The 13130-nt window shown below is 36.3% G+C and overlaps 1 long non-coding RNA gene across 1 annotated transcript; it reads right to left on the bottom strand.

Annotated features, from left to right (window-relative positions):
* Positions 1 to 1033: 1033 nt before the first annotated feature.
* Positions 1034 to 7662, bottom strand: LOC103885945. The gene is made up of 3 exons (XR_002524080.2): positions 5704 to 7662; positions 3339 to 3541; positions 1034 to 1343 (listed from the first exon to the last, which is right to left on the bottom strand). It is a non-coding gene; the product is annotated as an uncharacterized LOC103885945 (long non-coding RNA).
* Positions 7663 to 13130: the final 5468 nt, after the last annotated feature.

Raw genomic sequence — 13130 nt, forward strand, 5'->3', positions numbered from 1 at the left:
TGTTAAAAAGCATATTGGCATGGTCTCATAATAGAAAGTCATGTGGTTCCTAAGTAAAACGTTGTATATTTATATATTATAGTATTACAGAATTGAGGAGAATTATTATTTTTAAATGAGAAAAAAACATTATTAAAGAAAATTTTATTTTATGGTAATCAATTTTTTGCATATATTTATGCTTCTGATCACTTGGAAAACATCTGGAAGAATCAGCCAGAAAATGTTAACAATGATAATTTCTGGGGAATGAGATTTTGGCTGATGTAACTTTACGTACCTCCTCTAATCTATATTTTCTATTTTTTGTTTTATTAGAATCATGTATTTCTTAGTCTGTACTTGTTCAAGTAATAAAAATATGTAAGTAGTATTTCAACAAATACTGAAATCCATATATTCTGAAGTATAATTATATTTATTATTTTTTACCTTAGGATACATAATTAGAATTGGGAAGTTCAGTTCAAAAGGTGGGAACATTTTTGAAATTCTTGACATACGTTGCAAATTGTCCTGTATCAACATAGCAACTCCAGAAAAAGCAACATAAAAGTGCCCATTTTTACCATACTCTTGTCATCACTGGTGAAGTGATTATTAGTAAGAGTACATTTTCACATTTTAAAATATTTGTTAACCCGTAGAATTTTCACTGTGGAAAATTGTTTCTTGGAAGGCATATTTTAAAAACCATAAGAAGAGAGCTTATATTGTAGACAGTAGGTCTTCAGATCATCATAAAAGGCCACATTAATTCCTTGGCCTATGGGGTAATAGTTATTCTAGGAGGGAAAGCAAATTGGAAGCCTCTGGAACTCCCTCACTCCAAGAAAGATAAAACAAAACAACAACCGCTTCATCCTAAGGAAGAGTTCCTGAGTGCAGTGGGGTGATCTCGTCTCAGTGCAACCTCCACCTCCCGGGTTCATGCCATTCTCCTGCCTCAGCCTCCCAAGTAGCTGGGATTACAGGCACCTGCCACCACGCTCAGCTAACTTTTTGTATTTTTAGTAGAGACAGGGTTTCACTATGTTGGCCAGGCTGGTCTCAAACTCCTGACCTCATGATCCGCCTGCCTTGGCCTCCCAAAGTGCTGGTATTAGAGGCGTGAGCCACCGTGCCCGGCCAGGGCTGATCCCTGTTAATCTACCACACACCACGATTGCACTGGAAAAGCAGACAGGTCTTGGAGGGTGACAGTGGACTCTCATAGACTTGAACAAGTACTTGTTTTGATTGCAGCTGTTGTGCCAGATGTGGTATCTTTGCTAGAGCAGGTTCACGCTGCCTCGGAACATGAAATGTGTCCCCTGATCTTGCGAATACATTCTTTTCCATTTCTATCGGGAGGAAGAAACAGAAGCAAATTTCATTCACATGGGATGGAAAACATTTTACATTTATGATTTTGCCCCAGGGCTATGCTAACTCACTGGGCCTGTCACAATATAATCCAAAGGGATCTGGATTGTCTGAACATTGCACAGAATATCAATGTAGTTCAGTGAATCAGAGGCATCACGTTCATGGGATCAAATAAGAAAGAAGTAGAAAGCACCTTAGAGGTACTTCAGAGAGTGGAAGAGAAATCTTAGGAAGCGTCCTGCCAAATTAATGATGTTTTTAGAGGTTCAGGATTCGAGGGCATGCCGCAATATCCCCTCACATTAAAGAACAGATTCTTTTATTCTGAATTTTTCACAACTAAGAGGGAAGCACAACATTGGGTAGACATTTCTGGGTTCTAGAAGCACATATTCCACACTCGAGAATATGTCTCTATTAATGATCCCAGAGCAATAAAGCCCTCAGCACCTGATACAGGCTACAATGTAGGCAGCCCTGACGTTGGGCCATATGCCTGGATAGTTCATACAGCATTATAGATATCTATGATGAGAAAAAATGGTATGTGGAGTTTATAGCAATCTGTGGTTGAAAAACTACAATACAGACCTTGAGTGTTCTAAAGAAAAAAGTCATGTCATCTGCTGCAATGGATTACAAACCATTCGACAGACCACTCATAACATGCTACTGCATCCTGGTAAAGACAAAGCTTGCCACCATGAGCCATTAAACACTGTTTGAACAGAACAGCTCATCAGAAGCTGGATTCTATCAGGCCCACAAGTCATATAGCTGGGCAGGTCCAGCCAGAATAAGGTCACTGTGAGGAGCACCAGGCAAGACCTCAGGAGTCGTATTGGAATGGAGGACCGAGACCGACCAGAACTGGCCAGCCTACTGATTAAGAACACTTTTTAGTCATAATCCAAGACCCTGTCATCTATCATTAAAGACAGAATTCTATCATTAAATGAGCCAGTACATCATCCTGAAAATTCTTATGAATTAACTGTCAAACTTCTACTATTCAAATGAGTGGAGTCATTTTTGTAAGGCTTGATATATTAATTGTTTATATCATGAGAATGACTCTCAGTTAAATCTCAAGAGCTTTCATAAACTCTAGGGTGACACTGGCATTTACTAAGACGTTGGTTATACTCCCTACCTTTAATATTCTTTGTATACCTTCTTGCTTCATTCCTCCACCATAGTTATCAATAACATATTATCTATTATTCATCTTGTTTATCGCCTCTTTCTCCCATCAGAATGTAAAATCAACGAGAGGAGTGATTTCTGTCTGTTTTGGTAACTCAAACTAAGACTATACTTAACATACAGCAGTTGCTCAATAAATATTTTCTGAATGAATGAAAGATATATAGGAGTCTAGTGCAGTATCCTACTTCTGTCTGGTTAATAGGGTTATATTAGTACACTGAACTTGGAGGGAAATAAAATGGATACTCCAGTTGTAGCAATAACTGTGAGTTACAGGAAAAACTGGGAGAAGTGGAGAAGCTGCTTTATGGAGGTGTTAACTATCTTCTGACTCTTTTATTTATTTATTTTTTCTTAGAGACAGGAACTCTTTCTGTTGCCAAAGTTGGATGGCAGTGGCATGATCATAGCTCACTGCAGCCTCCAACTCCTGGGCTTAAGTGATCCTCCCACCTCAGTCTCCCGAGTAGCTGGGACTATAGGCATGCCACCATGCCCAGATTTTTAAAAAGTTTTTTGTAGAGATGGGGTTTCTCTATGTTGCCCAGTCTGGTCTCAAACTCCTGGGCTTATCCAATCCTTCCACCTTGGCCTCCCAAAGTGCTGGGATTACAGGTGTGAGCCACTGTGTCCAGCTGGCTTTCTGGCTATTTGTTTATGTCCTTTCTTGAGGGGGACAGCAGTAGTCCTGGTTAACCATAGACCCAGCTCTACGCTACTTTATTTAATAACAGGAAAACCAAAAGTAGGAAAATTCTGACCTGTCAGGTGATTTTGAAGTTCTCCATTTGGTGAAGGAACACAGGTGTGGAGGTCGTTCCTACTAATTTGAGGTTGCAACCTGTGAAAGCCATGGATGTGAAGCCCAGACTAGCTTCACTCTGGATATTAGGAAATGCTCTTTCACTTTTGCTTTTCTTCTTCTCTGGTGTCTCTCTCTTCTTTGAACAGGTATACCTTTGCCCTCAGAGTGAGAGATAAGTATTTAGTAGCAGAGAGATAGGTAGTGAGAGATAGGCTCAGGGATGAACAAACGGGAAGTTATAGTTTGGTCAGCATATGAACATGCCAAAAATGGTGTGTGGATTCAGCTCAACTCGTTAACAGATGCAAGGCAGAATGGCAAAAAGGAAATTATTTATTATGTCCAACAGCATGCCTAAAGGTAAAATAATTTATGGTGATGAAGAGACTATATATGTCTCAAACAATAGGAAATTAATAATGATGCTTCTGTACTCTTGGAATCAGGCTTGAATTCAGTGGTTCTTGGGAATTCCAACAGCTACTTCTTATCCACATTCAAACTAAATTTATATCAGCATTAAGCTAAGAGAAACTGTATCTGTCAATTTATTCTTACAAAGGGTCACATATCTACTATCTACCTTAGGAAATTCCTTGCCATGAGAAAGCAGTGGAAACATATTTAGGCGAGAATATTTTATGTAAGATTTTAAGAACTTGTTGAGGCTTGTTTTATTGATCCAGTCTGGAAAAATCTTAGGCCATGGCTCTGGAATGGCTCTTTTTAATTATATATATATACACACACACACACACACACACACACATATATGATATATACATACATACACATACATATATACATGCACATATATTTTTAAAAATTAAATCATGTTAAATTAAATTAAATTTAATTATATTAAATTCTATTAGATTAAATTAAATTCTATTAAATTCTATTAAATTAAATTATATTTAATTCAATTTTAAGTTCTTAGATACATGTACAGGATGTGCAGGCTTGTTACGTAGGTGAATGTGTGCTATGGTGGTTTGCTGCCCCTATCAACCTATCACCTAGGTATTAAACCTCATGTGCATTAGCCATTTATCCTGAGGCTCTCCCTCCCCACCGACACCCTGAGAGTGTGTGTTGTTCCCTTCCCTATCCTTGTGTTCTGATTGTTCAGCTCCCACTTATAAGTGAGTGCATGCAGTGTTTGGTTTTCTGTTTCTGTGTTAGTTTGCTGAGGATAATGGCTTCCAGCTCCATCCATGTCCCTGCAAAGCACATTATCTTATTACTTTTTATGGCTGCATAGGTTTTCCTGGTGTATATGTACCACATTTTCTTTATCTAGTCTATCATTTATGGGCATTTGGGTTGATACCATGTCTTTGCTATTGTGAATAGTGCTGCAATGAACATATGCATGCATGTATCTTTATAACAGAATAATTTATATTCCTTTGGGTATATACCCAGTAATGGGATTGCTGGGTCAAATGGAATTTCTGGTTTTAAGCCTTTGAGGAACCACCACACTGTCTTCCACAATGGTTGAACCAATTTACATTCCCTTGGTGAGAATTTTTAGATAATATTACATTCCATTTCCAAATAAAAAATAGCAAAATAAATTTAATTGATCCAAGTTCTTGACAACCTCTTCAATATGGTTATATAAACTGCCATGTTATTCCATTAAAATATAATCACTTTAAATTCATTTTCTACTGAGGATTCATTACAAATGATGAAATTATTCCCAAGTACTATCACTAAGTGAATATTTGAACCTTCATTGTCTAAAATAAGTATTTTTTTCAAATTTGTCAAAATGCAAGAATTTGTAGCATGACACTTGAGGGAGTTGATCTAGCACAAAAATACAGACTTTTGGATCCTGTAAATTTTACCTTGAAGGAAGTGTGGGATGTTCTGAACTGCATGCTATTGTATTCAAATTCTAGCTGTCTTTTCACACTGAAATACATGACACCTACAGTATGCCACTGATTGACCACTTGTAAACTCAGGAACTTAATGAGGTGACTTTACATATATATATATATATGAATAAATTAAAATTATCTATATATTTATGATATATAGTTTAATTTATTCCTCATCAATTCCACTAAGAATGCAACTATGAACGGCTGGTGCTATTATTTCTATTTTATGGATGAGGAAACTGAGGATCAAATAATTTACATAATTGTGTCCCAAGATTATGCAATCAGTAAGTGTGATCGGTCACATATTCCAAAACCAGTTTGCCAACAGTAAAGCCTGTCCTCACCAATATTATGCTTGGCTGCTTGTTACTATAGTAGTGTCATTTTCTGACATCCCTATCATTGTTTAATGTTTACCTGGCAGTATCTGGAAAGGTGCCAGCAAGGTATCCCATCACTTTTCTGTTTCCTTTTTAACACAGTCTCTTCATCTTATGAGCTAAATAGTTTTTAAAAAGTAGAAACAGGAAAAAATTAAGATATACTACATACAAAAAAACCAGTTATGTTCACTTGAAGGACACCATAGCATTTTAAAAAGTCAAGATGTACATGTGTCTTCTGAGTATAAAGACTTGAGTTTCAATCAAAGGTTTGCCAGTTATTGACTGTGAATCCTTGTTTGATATTCTGGTCACTAGTCTATTTGCTCTTTGATTTTTTTCCTTGTACTTTCTCTGCTGTATTCTGTATTGCAGGGCACTGACTTCATCAAATTGCTTTTCACAAGCTCTTTTGCCAATTGGATTCTAGCTAGGATCAGCCAATGGAGGGCACTGGACGAGAACTGAAAGGTGAAACAAGAAGAAAGCTGGTTTCTTTCTCTCCCACTCTCTTCTACAGGGAGTCCTTGGGCAGCAGAGTCCATCTTCTTTGTAGTTTATAGTTCTTGCATTGTAGTGATTGTAGCTTACACTGGGCCACTTTAGCACTTAGAGTCTGGTAATACCACCTACTCCTTGGCCCTTCAGTCCCAGGGCTGATGATGGCTTTTTGCTATTCCTGAGTTCTGAGTTGCTTCACTACTTCTTATTTGCTTTTTCAGCTCTGCCAACCCCTTTGAGAATAGTTCTCCATATTAAATATTTTCTACTGAGCTACTCACTGTGGATTCCATTTTGCTAACTGAAAGTGACATAGCATGGCCAGATATTCAACTTTACTGAGACTCAGTTTCCTTGTTTACAAAATAAGAATGATAATAACTACTTGCAAGTTACTTTAATCCTCAGCTAGAATAACTAAGAAAAAAAAGACATATTAGTAAAATCAAAAATGAAAAAGAATATATTTCAGCAGATGCCTCAGACATAAAAAGGATCATAAGAGACTACTATAAATTATTATATGCCATAAATTATATAATCACAAAGAAATGGATAAATTCCTAGAAACATACAATTTATCAAGACTGCATCAAGAAGAAATAGGAGCCCTGAACAGACTAATAACTTATTTGTTATTAAGATTTAAGCTGCAAACAAAACCTCTCAACAAAGAAAAACCCAGAACTCGATAGTTTTAACAGGTGAATCCTGTAAAACATTAATAATAATTCTTCTTAAACTCTTCTATAATATAGTAAAAGAGGAAGCACATCCAAACCCATTTTATGAGGCCAACATCACTCTAATAACGAAGCCAAAGACACCACAAGAGAACCATATATCTGATGAACATAGATGCACAATTTCTCAACAAAATACTGCTAGCAAATTAAATTCAACAGCACATGAAAAAAATTATGCTCCATGACCAATTGTGATTTATCTCTGGGATTCAAGTTTGTTTTAACATATGGAAATTAATCAATATGATATACCACATTAACAAAATGAAAAATAAAAACCGTGTGACCATCTCGATACAGAAAAAGCATTAACAAAGCTCAATATTTATTCATGATAAAAACCCTCAACAAAAGGGGTATATAAAGAACATACCCGAACATAATGAGGGCCATTTATGGAAAACCCACAGCTAACATAATCAATGGGTAAACACTGAAAGCTCTTCTTTTAATTAGTAACAAGGCAAGGATGCCCTCTCCTACCACTTCTATTTGACATTGTACTGGAAGTCCTAGCCAGAGCGATTAGACAAAAAAAATAAATAAAAGCCATCCAAAAAAGAAAGGAAAAAGTAAAATTATCTGTTTATAGATTATAAGACTTTATACAGAGAAAACGCTAAAGACACCATTAAAAATTATTAGAACTAATACATAAATTGAGTAAAGTTGCAAGAAATAAAATCAACATGCAGACATCAATAGCATTTTTTACATAATATCAAACTATTCAAAAAAGGAAATTAAAACAAACCTCATTTACAATAGTATCATAAAGAATAACATACTTATAAATAAATTTAACCAAAGACACAAAAGATACGTTCAACAAAAACTAGAAAACATTAATGAAAGAAATAGAAGAAGACACCAATTAATGGAAAGGTATCTTTTGTTCATGGATTGGAAGAAATAATATTATTAAAATACCCTTATTATCCAAGGAAATCTACAGAATAGATTCAGTTAAATCCGTATCAAAAATCCAATGGCATTTTTCACAGAAATGGGGGAAACAATTTTTGAATCCTAACTCAAATTCTGGGTCAGCGAGACCAATCACTTCTGTTATTAGGGGCAGAAGACACGAAAAGGTTTCACCCCAGGTGAGTCCCTTGGCAAGACTCTTTTCAGCATCTGGAGAATAGCAAAGCTAAGTCAACAGGGCATGCGTGGTGTGGCTAGCACATGAAGTTTGAGAAAAGTACATTAGAGAAAAAAGAAATAGTATATGGAGGAATTTTTCTGGAAACCTGCCTGTATATTGAGCTGAAGAGAATCCTGACTTGAATTCTCCAGATGACCTGTACCAACCAGAATTTTATATAAAGTAGGAAGATGGGGAAAGAATGACAATGACTATATAACTCATACAGTATTCTAGTAAAAGTCACATAGCAAGAATGAACTGTGCCCTTGTTCCAACTTTATTACTGGTACTTGGTGATGTTCTATTTCTCCATCTTCAAGTACTTCCTGACCCACAGAGCTAGACTTTGGTAAGGTGAAATTTAATAAATATTTATTAACCTTTATTATGTGTCTGGTAGTGGTATACATCTAGGGATGCAGCAAAGTGATTTCATTCCAGAGAGAGAGTCAGACAATTAAAATAAAAACATACTTGAGTAGCAGGGATAGTATGCTAGATGATGGTAAATTACAGAAAGAATAAAGTAGGGAGTGTGAGGAAAGGGGCCTACTTTAAATAAGATGATCAGGGAAGGCCTCAATAAAGAATATTAAATATGGATAAAGACTAAGCAAATGAAGAAACAAGCAATTGTCTTTCTAAGGATAGATCACTTAAACAGAGGAGAGACGAAGAAAATGTTCTGACACAGGAATGCTCAATGGGTTTATGAACTAACAAGAAAGCCAGCATGTGGACAAAAGAAAGATGACAGAAGATTCAGAGAAGTAACGGCACGGGGTAGGGTGTAATAGATCTATAGGATCTTGGAGGCTACTTTGGCTTTAGTCAGAATGAACAGCAAAGCCATTCAAGTCTTTTGAACAGAGAAGTTATATTATCTAATTTATGTTTTAACATGATGCCTGCAGTTTCTGGTTGTTGGCAGGAGGAAGCAGGGCAAGAGTGGGAGAGGGGAGACTGGTTAAGAAAACCCACCTTCCACCTGCTTCTTTCTGTGTCCTTAGCCTCTCCTTGCAGGTTGTATACTTCCTTCTCAACCCCCGCTCCCACGGCTCTTTTACTGCAAGTCCTCTTATAATGCTCTTTCTAATTTTCTCAGGAAAAGAGATAATAAACTCATTCACTTTGAATTATAAGTGATATATAAGCTTTGCTGAATAAGCAGAGTGTGTAGCTTAAACAAAAATAATGGAGCTCTAATTATAGAATTTCAGATATAAGTGGACAATATTTTATTTGGGACAGAGGGTCTTCTGAAAATACCTAAATGACTTTATACAGATACCCAGATACTATAAGTAATGAAGATAACTTCAGTTCAAATCTTTTGTAATAAAAGGCAAGTTGTACACACAGAAATGCAACCAGAAGAGCAGGCTTCCTTGCAAATCTCACAAGATAATAGAATATTACATTTACACTGTCAACCTTAATCCAATTACTTACTATGTCTTTTACGGGTTCTTCCTCCTTAATCTGTCTCCAATAAATCTCTTCCTATTGTTAGGACACTCAACTGCGATTCTGAAAACTGATTTAGTCTCCTAATTTGCTTCCAGTCCTCCAGGCTTTATCCCCAACCAAACCAATTTTCACACCAGAATGATCTTCCTAAAATTCAATAAATAAATAAACAAATAAATAAATAAATAAAAATTAAAAGTTGCAATGGCTCTCCCTTGCCTTAGGATAGTCCAGTCTCTTTGTCTGATGTATGAGTTCCATTAGGAACCTAACCATCCCAACGCCATATTAATACCTCCCACACACATTTTCTGCTCCAGCCACACTCCCTGCTATCTCTTTCCTCTGGGGTTTGGTGCTCTCTATTTTCTTTTCCTGGTAAACATTCTTATTCTCTTTATCTCCCTACTTTCCGCCAACTTCTCTAACAGCTCATTTCTATTCATTCTTCAGGGTTTGGTATAGACATCTACTCCTACGAAAAGCCTTCCCTGATGCCTATGACTCAGATTCCTCTTCCAAGGGTTCCCATAGCAACCTTCTCTGGCATTCTCACACTTACATAGCAAAGGGATTTTCTGTTAGTTACTGGTTTGTCCTCCGCATTAGATTTTGAGTGCTTAAGGACAGGGATCTTGCTTTATTTGAGTGTCTATGGTGCCTAAGAGGATGTCTAATATATAATAAAACTCAATAGATGATTGGGTATATAAATGAAATGATTGGGTATATAAATGAAAGCTGTATATGGAACTTCTTATGGAAGTTCCAAATATGAAAGAAGACAAAATGATATTACTATTCTCCAAACAAACCAGTTGCTCAGGAGAAATATAACTATCCCTGATGCTGAGACCAAAGGGAAGTTTCTCCCTTGGATCTTCAAAGAGAATGCACTAACAGTATATAATAGGCTTAAATAATATGTAAAAAGAAGTAAACGATTACCCCAGTAGTTACTACAAATTGGTGCCACTAATCTTTAATTTACTGAAGTTAGTGAGGCTAGACATGATGACGACTTTAGTCTTTTTCCAGTTTTAAGGAGTGTTTAAATAGCGATGATCATTGCAGTGTAATTCTCTGCAAAAAGTTCACATATTCATTTGTAGGTGATTTTCTAAAACCCAAACATATGCTAAAAACCTTTTTAAACAGAACATTTGTCTAATTCAACACTACTTTAGGTAAATAATTCTTCAGTGTAAAACAGAGAATTATTATATGTGAGTCTAAAGAAATCTTATGATTATGAAAATACAGTATAAAAAGCCCAATTAACAATAAGCATAAATTAAATTGCAATTTTTTTCGAGGCCATTAAACAATGAAATTGTGTTTTTCTTTCCATTAAGCTACAAATTCTGTAGTTCTAAAAATAAAAATTACAATGAATATGAACCTCTTTTTTCATTTTTAGAAACTTTATTGGAAAATGGCAATCATTGGCCAATTGATTATTTCCTTTTGGGTTAACAGTAGGTTATTTAAGTCACTTCCAGTTTCCATTAGGTTCTAAGGATTAATTATAGTTTTCCAAACCCTGAAATTTCTTATCCACCTTGTGACCCCAGCCTGCCTGCTTTGAAGATCTATTATCATGTTCTCAAGGCTCTAGAGGGAAACTTTCTGAACTCATGACAGCTCCCTCCTGAGATCCCTGCCTTAGCAATAAGACACATTGAACTAAGTACTTCATCTGTATTTTCTCAATAAACTAAAAGAAGAAACTGAAGAAAAATTAATATAAGTAGAGTTTATTTGGACCATGCTTTGGACAGCAATCTGGGAGGATAGAGTCAAGTTGTCCTAAATATATACTCCAATTAACAGCAATTATCAATGGATTTTCTTTTCTTTTCTTTTCCATATATCGAATGGATTTCTAATGAAAAAGAAGAGGCAATTCCTGAATTGTTTACCAATAATTTACATTAAAATAGCATAATCTATTGATGAGCTAAACATTATTCTTTGTATGACAAATTCCATGGCCAGGCACAGTTGCTCATGCCTATAATCCCAGCATTTTGGGAGGCTAAAGCAGGAGGATCACTTGAGCCCAGAAGTTTGAGATCAGCCTGGCAACAGAGCAAGACCTCATCTCTACTGAAAATAAAAAAATAAAATAAATTAGCCTGGTGAGATGGTGCACGCCTGTAGTCCCAGCTACTCGGGAGGCTGAGGTGGAAAGATTGCATAAGCCTGGGAGCTTAAGGCTGCAGTGAGTCATGATCGTGTCACTGCACTCCAGCCTGGGCAATGGAGCAAGACTCTGTCTCAAAAAACAAAAAAGGAAAGGAAAGAAAATAAAAGAAAAAACAAACTAAAATTCCAGAAATACGAAGATAATGAGTGAGACAGCTAGTCAGGAACAAAATTACTTTAAACAATTGCCCTCAGGCATGGAGGAGGAGGTGACATGACTGAAGTCCCACACTCCTGTCTCTCTGGGCCTGATACATTTTACGTACTTCACACAGCTCAGATTGCTCTGAATGATTTTTCTTTTCTCAAATTTTTAGTCCAAATCATCCTCTAAATTGCTGTGTAAATCTGGTCAATGAAAATCATGCCTGTAGTTCTATTAAAGGAGGTATTTGAATAAAAGGTTCCCTAAATTTCATTTCATCTTTAGTGTCCTAAGTTTTGGGACTATCATTGTACAGGGAATTTTAATTGTTTCTATAAATTTTCCAGCCAGACAAGTGCTGAACTGGATGCCTCAGGCAAGGTGTACCTTTTTGAACCCCTAGACTGATATTATCAGTACTTGGACCTCCTTTTTAGGATTTAGCCCTTTGGGGGTCCTAGGATGCTATAAAAGAACACACACACTTTTTTGGCCATAAAAATGTGTCCTGCCACATTGTCACCCACCTTACCATGGAAGTTGGGTAACGTCTCAGTCCAATCTTGTTCAGACAGAGATACTTCCATGAAGAAATCAGCTCAATAATGACAGCATTGTCTATATCTGGTCATCATAGCAATCTTCACTACAAAGGTGATAAAAGGAGACATCTGCTGAGATTTCAAGTGCCTCATAGACTAGATTCCAAGTTTAGAACAATTTAGAACATTAAAGATTCCAGGGTATTTTACATTTCATTGGAGCTAGTAAGAACAAAAATCAAAGGAAGGAAAAAACGTGAAAGTCAGTATGCAATTCAATTGCTATTTAAATCTCTTTGGCTTTGAAGGCACGAGACAGAGTAAATGCAGGAAGGAGAAATGTGAATTATCTAACCTCAAGGGTCCTGCAAACCCTGGTTCCAGCTGTATCTGAAATCAGTAAAGCAAAACCATGACTGAAAGAACTTACATGGAGATTTAAGTGGTAATTGGTGATGACATCATTTGTGGTTGGACTAGATGTGAAGTGCGAAAGAAAGAGAAAAGTCAAGAATTACTCTGTTTCTGACCAGAGCAACTAGGACAGAGTTACCATCAATTATAATGAGGAAGACTATTGACACAGTGTGCATTTGTCCTAAGCTTGTTTTGTGAGATAAATTGTTCATGTTTCCATCTCCATTGATGGCCCAGAATAGTTGCAGAATCATCAAATTTATATTCTTAAATGTTCCCTCC

Source organism: Papio anubis, chromosome 1 (assembly GCF_008728515.1).
Source record: "Papio anubis isolate 15944 chromosome 1, Panubis1.0, whole genome shotgun sequence".
Classification (NCBI taxonomy): domain Eukaryota; kingdom Metazoa; phylum Chordata; class Mammalia; order Primates; family Cercopithecidae; genus Papio; species Papio anubis.